Here is a 12,851-nt window from a genome sequence, read left to right on the forward strand (position 1 = left end):
GACTGTATCTTAACACTTGTTTTATGCTCAGAGATCTGCTCCATGTGACAGTGGTTTATTATTCCCTCTGGAATTTGTTGGTTACTGGTAGACCGGCCACTCACCTTTGACCTTATTTAAATTGAACTGGTCCCCAGGGCTGGAGAACGGGAGTTGGCAGGGAGGAAGGACGTGGCTGTTAAGTGAAATCAATCAACACCCTGTATCACAGCTCACCATCTCGTCTTCAATGTGTGAAGTCTAAATAACTCTTTGACACCTGCCACTCCAGGGAATATATTTTTTTAAATTAGAATTAATTTGTCTTTGCATTATTTTTGATAATATACTCTGATACAACATAAAAGCTAACAGACTACCCCTGTATAAGTCCCACTTGGGCTGGCAAACAAGCAGTAACTTGCTGAAACATGAACTGCACCTGTTGGACCTGTTGGAGTCCTTTGATATCAGACATAAAGAAATGATCAGCAGATCATTTAAATCTTTGAAACTGTGACATGGAGCTGGAATTGATTGTATCCTTAAAAAAATTACATGAATGTCTTTCACTGAACTACTCTAAAAACACACATCAAAAGCATTTGAAATGGTAATTTGGTGTTGGTATTTGTTCATCCTTAAAACTGAATTATACATGTGATTTTCATGCCCTTATACTTTAGGCATTTCAGCACATGATCCATCATAAGACTGATAATGAGCCAAGCAAATATGTATGGTTTACTTTATGATCTTTTATTCAAACCTTTTAAGAAAATCCAGCCACTGTACATTAATTGACAGTTGGTCACCTTATGACACAGACTGCTGTGGGCATACAAAAATGCATCAAAATTATGGAATTAGTGAAGTAGCTGCAGTTCTGTTGGTTGTTACTATAGTCCGCTTTACAACGTCTTACTTACTCAACCTTACTGAATTAAAGATGCAGCTGCAGCGACTGTTATTTGAGCTGGTCATTTCATATGTTGAAGCAATGTATGAAGAAAATGTTTCAGCCCTGAAGTGAGAATACGATGTGAAAGGCATTAAATTTGCATTGTTTATCCATTGCTTAAATGTGCCCAAACATCAAAGATGTATCAGGATGAGCAAGGTTATTCAGCTGAGCTAGACATGTAGTCCCTGCTGTATTTAATTAGTGTGTACATAGATTTCAGAGGTGATATTAGGTATTAGTTAGTTTTAGGTACATTACAGCATTATTACCATACTCTGTGACTGTAAATCAGAACTAAAGTGGCATAATATTCACATCAACAATAAAAAGGCAAACATTCAGAGGGCACATCTGTGTTATCCTACCTTTCTATTTTTAAGAAAGAAGAAATAAAAAATGTTCACATGTGCAATCTACTTAAAAAACTCTTTAGTGGCCTCCTTTTTCTCTTGTGCATAATCCTGAAAAGGAACTAAGGAATAGCAGAGTGGTTCCACATTTATGAATCAACCCCACTTCTTTTATAATTGCTGCCAGAAGAGCAAAACAGGAAACAGCCTCATGCCTATGAGGAGGTGCAATCATAATGGTCCTTTGGTAATATCTTTCAAACAGTGTTGAAACTATTTGCATACAACTCAACTTGAACTTGAGTTGAGCTCTAGCTACAAAAAGGTTTCTTCAGTGATATTGTATTTCATTTCTTTAAAATAAATCCATTCATACAATTTTATGAAAACTATTTTTCCTATTTTGCTGGTGTCGTAGCTATAATTTAAAACTGGGATAACATGCTGTGACTTTTTGTTCCCCTTTCCAACAACCAAACTAAAATGGCAACATTCAAATGTTTCCACATGTCAGACATTCAATATGGTACCCCATAATTTGACAAAATTTCACTTTCCATTGTGTTATTGTGACTTTTTATTATTTTTTACCACAGTGTCTGAAACAGATCTTTGTATTTGTGAAAAATGGGATGGTTTCATGTTGAGGTCAGCCACTTGCTATAAATTACTACCATTCCCCCCTTCTTTTCCTCTTTTACAAAGAAGTTCAAATCTGTTTGCAACTGAGAGACAGAAGAGCTCTTAGGCAAAGAAGCTTGTCTGTGTTCTGCAGCAATAATATTTCAAAGCTGTTGTCCCCTGCGGTTATAAAGGGTTCAGTCAATTCATGTTAGCAAAGGTCAGGTCCATCTGGAGTGCTGTTTACATTCTGTGGTAGCCTCTTTCCTCAGACATCAACTGGTGAATGGTGTCATACACACTCGAAATCCTACAGTCTTGTCCTAGTACAGCTGGCATTCCAGCCAACCTACAAAACTTGGCATCCAAGGAATGTTGCTCTCTCCATTTAAAACACAGAGATGGACAAAAGAGCAATTGGTTATATTATCCATGCTTCTTTGTCTTTTTGGTTGTATTGTCGCAATGTTATTTTATTTTTTTATTGATTTGACAATTATAACTGCAAATAGCAAAGTTAAGTCAGTGTTTTAGCATTAAGTAGAACAACTTGCTTATTTCTACTAAAGTATTTGAATTCATCCTATGTATGATGTCAGTCTGAATGTGTTTCTACATGGAACACAATGAGTGCAGATTACAGTTGGTAGATCTGAGGTATTCATGAGCATTATGAGGCGAGCATCACACTTTGAGCAGTCATTAACTCTCAAATTATAAGGTTGCTTTTCTTTGTCATTGCTACCTCTCAGTACGAACAGCCATATTTACTCCAGTTTAACTGGCAACCTTCATTTAACGTTAACGGTCACAACAAGGTGTAACAACTGCCCCTCAGACACATAGGTCCATTTAAATTGTTTTCCACCTCACTGCTAAATAAATAAGAGATCTAAAAGTAGCTTGTTGGATCCCTGAGAGACAATCTGATATTTGTTGATCTTCATCCAATGGTTTAAACCTGCATTTCATTTGAACTCAAAGGTTGAAAATTTAAATGATGCTAGCTCATCGTTTGCATTTTATGTGTCATATTTGCCGTTTTGGTCCTAGACAGAAAAATCAAAGTTGAAATTCTGCAGTGAAAAATTATCCCTTGTTCGGGCTGATAGGCTGCTCTACAGGGTGATAGACTCTGATGGTCTGCTCTTCTCCTTCCTGGATTAAAGGGAACCATTTCCTGGGTCGGGGTGTGGGTGACCCCTCTGTGGAGACGTAATCTGTAAAGAGTATGTATGGAGAATGAGACTGTGTGTAGCATCTAATTTTGTATGTGTTTACACTGGGTGAGTGGGCCTGAATTTCAGTGTGTGTGCATGAGTGTGGGAACATGTCATTATGTCTGTGTGTCTGTTCGTCTTTCAGGTTGGATTTTAGCTGCTCTCTTCTTCTGGACCACCACATGTGGGGGACCCACTGCGTTCGTGGCTCTCGGTGTCTATAGCTAGGTGTTCGGGTATGTGTGGCTCAGCCTGGTGATGACTTGCTGGAACTGGCCACCCTGGCTATGTTGTGTGGTCTGCCCTTGGTGCTCGGGTCTTAGTGTAGAGGGAGTAGCAGGTTGCCAGTGGAACCTGTGGACACGTTGTTTCAGACCTGGGGTCCCCCAGTCCAGGGGAGCAGTTATCCTTGCTGTGTTGATCCTGGGGCTCCATGTTCACAGGCCCTCTGATTGTTTGTGGCTCCGGTCTTCCTCATGTTGTTCTTGGTGGGAGGTCTGCGGGCTGGTAACTGGTCACAATGAATTAGCTAAGTTTTTCTGCATCTTTTTAAAAAAAATATGTAACAATATGGTAAATCTTTGGTATGTGATTTTCTACTCTTGAAGATATATTTAATCCCTTATATAGCTTGATAATACCTTATCATTATTATGTTAAAAACCCTTTATTGACGTAGGAGACACTTTATTTACTTATTACTTTTGAAGCATAGTAGCTGGCTATTGAGAAAGACAGCAATTTCCTAACTCTTACTAAAATTGCACTTTCCTGCAAGGTGCTTAAACTATTGACATAGTCAAGCTACAGTTTCTGACTAATTCATTGTGACAGGCAAGTTAACATTAACAATCGCTCTAACAGTTGTACCTATACACTCACAACCGCCTCAAGGAATCTGGAATGACCTTTCAAAGAGGTTGAATATCAGCATGCTCTGTGAGCACTGGTAGGCAGGCACTGGTCACGCAATCAGATTACTGCACACAATAGACACTGCATGGGCTTCTATGCCCCAGACCTACACTCACACAGACACAGTCTTTGCCCCAAAGGGACGAGGACATAATAGGGTACATCATCCATTCTGACAACAAAGCCCAGTGATCATACACAATTAAGAGCAGTTGATGGAATTATCTCATAGGTCTGACTCCAACCACTGAGAGCATTTTGCAGTCACCAGATTATAAATATTAAATTTGGGCTTGTGTATGCACTGAAGCAGTGACAGGGAGTGCGCCGTTTCAAGGAGCACCTCCCTTCCCCTGTCCACTCCTCGCCCACCCTTCCACAGAGGCAGCCTATGATGTAATGCTACTGCTGCTGATAGAGCAGCCCCCTCTCTTGCCTTTTTTTTTTCATATTTTCCTCCCCTCCCCTATCCGATCTGCTTCTGCTGGTGCTGATCTCACCGGCGGTGATAGTAGCTGTGGATGCATGCGTGCGGTGCCGGCTTAGCCGCATCCTTGGGCATCTCTTGAGCATCTCTTGGGATTCCTACAGAGCTTCTTTTCCTCTGTCACCACTTGCAAGAGAGAACCTCCAACTGACCTTGTCCTCTGCTGATAAAAGGTAATTCAACTCACTAATGACAGAGGAGATTAATTGCAAAATGAGAGAAAAGAGATGGAAAGAGTAAAAGAATGATAGACAGCAAGGTTGACGGAGTGTGCAGTTAGCTGCAGAGTAAATTGTTCTGCTTCTTGTCGCCTTAGTCCTGGATGCCATAGCAATTGCTCTGTCAGTGTGCGTGCATGTAGTATGGCGTTCGTTTCCATGGTAAAGATGAGACCGATTCCTGTGCTGGCATTGTGGAGAGCTGCAATTACCTTTTAGTGTGGAATGATTTCTCATCTCTTGTGCAGCAGCTTGGAGATGCTGAACAGATTTCAAGATCTCTAGTATTATTTCACTTTTTGAACCTAAAAGAGTCTGTTTGCATTAGGTTTTAATTCATTTTACTTTCTTGGACCATATGGTTGACTTTGACCTGCCTGCTCTACAAAAACTGGGCGTGTACAATGAGCATCATCTAGCCAAGATGAGTGAACCAGTGGTTGCTTTCTGCATGCAGATTTTTGACTGTCATGGACAAGAACAGAGGTTTACATTATATCACTTGGATGCTGAGTCAAACACTTTCCTAACTTAAGGTGTTTGGATTTAACGTATGATCCTGAATTGCTTTTTGAATCTACAGTGTGCCATTATTTCCAGGAGTTTTCCTAACCATAACTCATGCTCTAAATCAAATGGTAAGTTAATATTTCATGTCTCAGTTGCCTCACATGTAGATGCCCTTATAACTAATTCATCCTCAGGATCTTCCCTATTTTAATCACCGCTTGTCTGTGCTTCTTTTCGTTTAATTGTAGCCATTCATCTTACTGGGTCATTTCCCAGAGTGCACAAACCAGCAGGAGGATAATGTTTCACTTTATTTGTAATTGGTATGAGGAACCAATAATTATTTAATTGAAATTGTCAGTGGCCCATTGGGATCTGGATCTGTCTATGGTGAGGAATCCTGAGTAACCAAGATCCATGAAACACTCTGATTGTTCTTTAAGGTTTTCTAGTTTTGCCGTACTGGGGAATAGTAATAGTGTTTACATAGAAAGGCTTGTAAGGTTCAATGACTCAAGGTATGTTAAGATATTTTAGGGTATTCTAATTCATTATTTGATGTTAATTTATACTTTTCAAATGTCAAGGCAGGGTTAGGGTTAGGGTTTTGTGGCGGTCCTTTGTCACAGTAGTTCTGTCATCCACATTAGCAGCGTTACCTTTTATAATGCCATTTCAGATGTACGGCATTCACTGTAGCTCTCATTTTCACCCATAGATGTCACCACAGAAACAATCTGATTCTCTTCAACAAGTGGTATCTAAAGAATAATCTAGAAGAATAAAGTTTTTCATCAAAAGCTTAACCATATAATACTTTCAGGCATTATCTTAGTTCATTCAGAATTTTTAACCTTTATGTTTGGATGGGGTTTCTAAAAAATGTTTCTCAACTTTTACTGAAATTTAATCGCATATTGGATTAATCCCCCTTTTTTTTTCCACATAACTAGCTGATTCACCATTTGATTATTTTTCTTTTGTGACCTCCTTATTGTGAAGAGACTGCAGCTAACTTTGTGCAGTTACGTTTTCTATGGTGCAAATTGCCCTACAGGCTGTGTTCCAAATTATTTTTCAAAGACTTATTTGACACTTTTGGTTTGAGCACTCTTGTTTTGATGAACATGTTGCTCTCATTAAACTGTTTTCCATGGCTTTTAAGCACACTGTTGTCCAGCCTCTTAATAAGATGCAAAGCCTTGATCCAGCTGTGATGTCTAACTACAGAACAATGTAAAAGTTGAAGGTTTTAGTAAAAATTTGTTTCTATTCAACTTCAAAGATTTTTAATCACCTTCAACATTTGTGGCAAAATTCCAGTGCGGTTTTTGAGCACATCCCACTACTGAGACATGCCTTTGAAGAGTTTTTTAATTACAATAGCTTAATTCTTGACTTTGGAAATTCTGTTTTATGTTTTTTGTCTGACATTGTGAGCCACAATGTGTTGCTTTCATGACTTGAATTTGTAATTGATACTATAAACCTTGCTGTGGGCTGGTTTAAATCAACCTGAGAAATAAGAGCTTCTCAGCAGAGTTTAGGACACAGCGGCACAAAACAGCACAGCTTGACGCGGCTACATCTGTACACATGCATATGCCTTTAACAAACAATGTATGCCTCATGCTGAAGAATAGATCAATATTTCTGTGGATTTTATTCAAATACAGTTATCTATTTATGACAACAGATGGCCTTTCAAAGGAAATGCTAATACATTGCTTACTACACTAAAATAAAGCATCTGGTTGGTGCACTGAGCACCAAGCAAATGCTGTTAGTGTGGGTTGGTTCACTGAAAATAACTGGGACATGTATTTCTAAAGAGGATCTAATACCACAACCCTGAGTTTCCCTTTAGGGTCCTGTTCTTAAATTGCTTTTCTGAGTTGTTCAAGATTTGGATGTAGTGGTTCCAAGCTCTCTCAAATTGGAAAAACTGGTTAATTATATTGTTACATGACATTTAGGCAAATTCCAAGTCAATCTAAATGTTATGAAATATTTACACATTATAGAACTGGAAAGACTAAATACGTTTATTTCGTCACAACTGGACAACTGTAGTAATCTGTATTTTGGTTTGAATCTGTCATCTCTCCACCAATTCCACACTGCACAGAGCTAATATAATATTTTAACAGAAACACATAATTTCAATCTTGATTTCACTGTCTTCCACTCCACTCACAGACTAATTACAAAATTCTTACAACTATACTTTAATACTTACTGATGTTCTCACCACCCACACCAAAACGTCACCCCCACACACCAGGTAGTTTCTTATATTTGTCGTTATTGAAAGCTCATGTTTTTTCACCTGACTTGAATAGGAAACTCCTGCACTCTTAATTTGTCGTATTAGTTTCTTCTTCAGCATACAGTTTTAACATTGATTTTATTCGATTTTTCAATTATGGTTGTATAAATTAGTTTTTGCTTGATTGAAGTATTTTGGTTATCCTTGCTTTATTTTGCATGTGCAACATACATATACTTGATATTGGCAGTCATATTGAGGAATCAATACCAACGCACAACACAATTGCAGCAGAAGACGTAATGCAAGAAGTACATTTAATCAAAACGTTGTTTGGAATCAAGGCATTTAAAGTAGCACTGTTGATATTTCTATATCCAGATCCTTGCTGTATTACCACTTAAGAATTTCTTTCGATTAGTGACAATTTTTCAATAGAAGATGGCAAGTAATTAAAGTAATGTTGTAAGTGTAAGGCTTACTCAATAATAAAGAACAATACACATGAAAAATACAGATAAATATTAAAAAGCAAAGGATTCTCAAGCCCTGTTGCTCCAAATCCCATGTAATTCCCTGTGCGTCAGATATCAGAAAGAGAGATAGTTGAGAACTTTTGACTGAGCTCAGCTCTTTCGTGAGAAGAGGAAGAGATAATTGATTTTATGTCAAATTTCACTTAATGAGACTCGTAAGACCTTCTGGCAGGCAAAGACTATCAGTGTCATGTAGGCCTGCTGATTTACATCATGTAACCTGATTTTTTTTTTGTTTTTCTGTACATTCTGTAAACAGTCCTTGAAAATGCATGATATATTTTTACATAATCTCTATGAATGTTTGGTGTCAGACCAAACCAGTCCAGCAATTAGGGATTTTTAGATTAATTGGATAAAATTAGTATCTGGATTTCATACAATGGAATAATAAAAGCTGTGACTGGGTTTTTAGTGTTTATCTGTTTTGACCAGTTTTTTTGATTGAAAACAAACAAACAAAAACCCTCAAAATAATAGATACTCATTAAATATCCATATTTAATGAGGAATGCACCCTGTACTCTAAGCCAGATAAGTTGAAGGTTTAACAAGAAATAGCCAATAAAACATTAAAAGACAAAAGTAACTCTGTGTGAATTTAGTTTATGTCCATCTGTTTGTGGTTGTGTTTTCAGCCAACAATGTGTAACTAAGCAGAGCAGAAACATGCCAAAACATATATGATGAAAACATTTCAAAATTTGAGAACCTAAATTGATGAGGGTGAAATAGGAACTTTGGGCCCTTATTAAAACCACAATGGAACCTTTGAACTTTGGAAAAAATGCTAAAAACTATTGTATATCCTGACATGTATGGCAGTTTAGTGCTCCTATATTTAAGTTTAAAAGGTTGTTTTCTGAAATTTTGTCAGGTGAAAGACATGGAATGATGTTTACATTTTCAGTGTCTTTTTCAAAAATCTATAAACTCATTGACAAGTTTTATCAAGCATTCAAAAAATATTTTTTTTGCTTAGTGAAATAGATGGAAGATACTAAGATTTTTCATTTTATTTTAAAAATCTGAAAAGTCAGGCATTCATTTACATTCATTCACATTACTCCAATAACCCAAAATAGAAATTAAAATGTGTGACTGATCTTTAACAATTATGTAACATCGTAGATTATAAGAGGACTGATTAAAAGTGGCATAAACAAAGCGTTGCCTCTTGAATATACATTAAGAAGATTGAGGATTCATTTAATCTCATCTTGCATTAAAAATGTGCTTGTACTTTGCTGGTGATTTAGCATACCCTAAAGAGGAAACCCCCTCATGAGTTAATAGTTTTGTCTTCAATTAACTTATACAACCAGCAGCATTGGAAAAAAAAAACAAAAAAAAAACTACCACAGTATAATCAGTTTCACAGCTTTACTTTATGACATGAGCTGCGTGCTTTGAGAGAAAGGAAAAAAGAGCTGAGCTCTCTCAATATGGAGGAGGTGTATCTGTGTGGGGGAGGCAGACCTGAGTTGGAAATCGCAGACGAGTTGAGCCGCTGCCATGGACGTGGTGGGCCACCTGAGGAGCGCTCGAGCTGTTCCTCTTGCTCCGATGAATTTCAAACAAGCCCACTTGCTTTGGAGAAGAGCCACTTGTTCTTGTATGACAGCATGCTGATCTGATAAACTATTTAGCTGTCTAAGCTATCAAATAGACTGTACTGCTAGCTAGTGAAAAAGAGAGTCTAACCAGATTATGGAGCAACAACCACATATTGTGAAAGAGCGCATGATGTTAGAAGTCATACGGATTGCGTGAGGATGTGGTGAACTTGTGATGGGAGTGCAGGAAACTTTAAAGGCAGTTTCACACTTAGTAATATTTAGATAACATTGAAAAATCCTGGATGAATCCAACAGTTTAATACAAGACAAGCCATGATCTAAATGCCCATAGAACACATACTGCCAAGGGTTTCATGAATTTCCTGCCAGAAGGCACGAGTCCCACAAACCCCTTCTGCTAGAAGCTTCATGGAGGAAAAAACTAAAGCTTTTTGTTGTTTTAAACCAAGCCAAGGTATCACAAATTCTCTATTTCAACAAATGGAAAACCCCTTACAAAACTCACATCATCCTCAGGCTTCAGTATGTGTGAAGTGAAGATGATTGATCATATGCCACTGGTGTTATCCACCGTGTAACATGTTCTCATCATGCGCTATCCCAAAATGAGTCACACATCACAGTTTTTCCTTCTGAGCTGGAGACATTTTCCTCCAGAAGCAATTTAATGAAAAACAAAGTTTTAAAAAATAATAATTATTATGGCTTCGTGTATTGATAGTAACTCATCCTTAACTTTTACAAACTAAATTACTGCGGTTGAGTGTTGAAAGTTGAAACACAAAATGTCAAAATATTGGGAGTTCCATAGAAAAATATCTGAGATTCCTAAGTAGTTGCAAACATTTCCAAACCCGGCATGTTCCATAATAAACATGATGACTGTTCACAAGTATAGAACAGAAGAACACTGTTTAGTTTTCTTGTCCTCTGAAAGTTCCATTCTCTCTGATTCTGTTGCAGCCTGGATTAACCAGACATGTCATTACATTTGGTAGTGTCTGCCACATTTTATTTTAAAAATGTGGCAGACTGATCAACAGACTGCCACACCACGCTGATGCAATTATTTTTTTATTTTTTGTCTTATTTGTAGTCCTAATTACTCAGGAACAGTGATGTTGAGAGCCAATTAAGGAAAAGATGAAAATCATCAGAGAATTTTTCAATACATCTCTAAAAATAAAAAGGAACAACTTTCATAAATATAAATGTAAGAAAGGGATAACATCTTTCTTTTCTAATTAAACTTCTTTTTTCTTTTTTTTAAAGTCTTGAAGCTGATGCTGGCAGAAAATTTAAGATAATGTACAATTGCTTTGTGTTCTTGTTGTGATGCTTCTAACTTTTTTAATTGGTGATGAATATAATAACATTTGAGAATATTTGATTAAACAGTTATATCTATAAAAATAACACCTTTGTTTAAAATCAAGAATTTACATAGCCGTTCTGTAATAGTGTTATTTACTGTAAACCTCTGAGGTCAAAGTGACTTTGTGACTTTGCTGAACTTTTTAAAAATCCTCAGGGAGTTCACTGAACAGATGCTTGACGTAAGAGTTGACTAAGGTCTTTCTGTCGTTATGCAACTGTCAACTTCCTGTAAGGTACATGGGAGTGTATTAGCTAAAAGGCTTGTTAATAGCAGTTTTATTGCTGAATGCAAGTTAAGACTCCAAGGTTGTTAAACTTTTTCCCTACTGAAAATTTAAGAAAACTATTGCTGTGTGCTCCAGAGAAAAGTGTCTGATTATCACTAGGTCTGCAGCCTAGACAATAAAATAATAACAAAAGAGTTATTCTGATCTGTGAACTGTTAACTGTTTGGAAATCCATTGTCACTGAAGAGTAAGTAGTACAAGAAAGAAGAAGTCATGCTGTTGGTTTTTTTTTTTCTATGACATATTTCTATCAAACACCCCAGAATCCCAGCATTTCATCATACTGGAGAGTTGCAATGAGAAACACACTCTATCATTGTGAATCTCTGAAGTTACCCAGTGACACAGTCAAACAGCATTATTCCTGAACTCTGAGGATGATTTAAGATTTAAATCTAAAATGGCACAATTTACCAGTTGTCGACGGGGCCTCTGGCCCCCTCAGAGGATTTAAGTAGACTAGTACCGGTACTCATATCTGTTGGGTTTCCATTTGACTAATATGTGGAACATGAGGGCTTATCGCTGAGTTGTATTTCCTCAGCTGTTAATCATTTACACATAATGAGCTGTCAGCGCTTCAGCTTGGTGAGTGCCAAACATGAAGAAGGTGGAAATTGATTAAGCTTCCTTTTTTATGACAGTCATAAAAGGGGATGCTGTAGCATATGCCTACATGTAATTGCTATAAAAACAAAGAACTGTGCAGTTGCGTAATGTCACAAGACGCAATAGTTAAGTTATTTAGAAACATGTGGAATTTACATTTGCAAGGCATCATATTGAGACTGAATTGTTAAACATATTCAGAAGACAAAACAAAACTTATTATCTTTGAAAATAGCTGTTATGTGCTGTTATAACACAAAGAAGTAATAATAAAGAAATCTTGCTTCTCATAATATACCTTATTTGAGTATACTTTACAGCTCTCTGCAAATTAGATGCATCACTTTGTTTTTATTTTATCTTATTTTATTTTAATTTAGTTGTGTTTACATTCCTATGTTTTAAATTTCTAGGATTTCTTTTGTCTTTTGTTTCCACGTGGTATTGAACGTATTAATTTCTACCAATTATTGTTTTATTTTATTACCACAATTAATTTTCTTTAGATACATAGTACATTTTATTATGTTCAAACAATTTCTAACCATTATTTTAAATATGCAGCTCAAATGAACCATTGTGACATTTCAAGAGCACACTTAATATTTAAAGATGAGTTTGGAAAGTCTGCCACTTTCCAAAGGAGTCATTTATGTCTCATAGCTGATTAAAAAAAGGAGCTCTGCAGGGTACCAACAGGTGGTTCCCTTGAACCTTAGGCGTGTCAACAGTTCCAGACTGGAAGTAAAATTCCCGATACTGGCTTTAAAATAAAAAATTCATTGAGTATCCTCAGTGTAGTCTTAGAGTGAGGAATCTTGAGTTTGTAGAGAAACACTGAGGCAGCAGGCAGACTCCCAACACCTCAAACTTGGCTTCATGTCGTCCTCCTCAGCAGTTGCCTAAAGTGTATAATTAGCATCTGCTAT

General features: G+C 37.0%; 1 protein-coding gene across 1 annotated transcript in view; it reads left to right on the top strand.

Moving 5' to 3' along the window:
* The first annotated feature begins 4,560 nt into the window (after positions 1-4,560).
* The window catches only part of sema4ba (sema domain, immunoglobulin domain (Ig), transmembrane domain (TM) and short cytoplasmic domain, (semaphorin) 4Ba), a 55,660-nt gene continuing 47,369 nt past the window's right edge, over positions 4,561-12,851 (top strand). Inside the window, exon 1 of the mRNA XM_044125049.1 lies at positions 4,561-4,709. The gene's annotated coding sequence lies outside the window, so the exon portion shown is untranslated. The remainder of the gene's footprint in view (positions 4,710-12,851) is intronic.

This window comes from Gambusia affinis, linkage group LG08 (assembly GCF_019740435.1).
Source record: "Gambusia affinis linkage group LG08, SWU_Gaff_1.0, whole genome shotgun sequence".
NCBI classification, from domain to species: Eukaryota; Metazoa; Chordata; class Actinopteri; order Cyprinodontiformes; family Poeciliidae; genus Gambusia; species Gambusia affinis.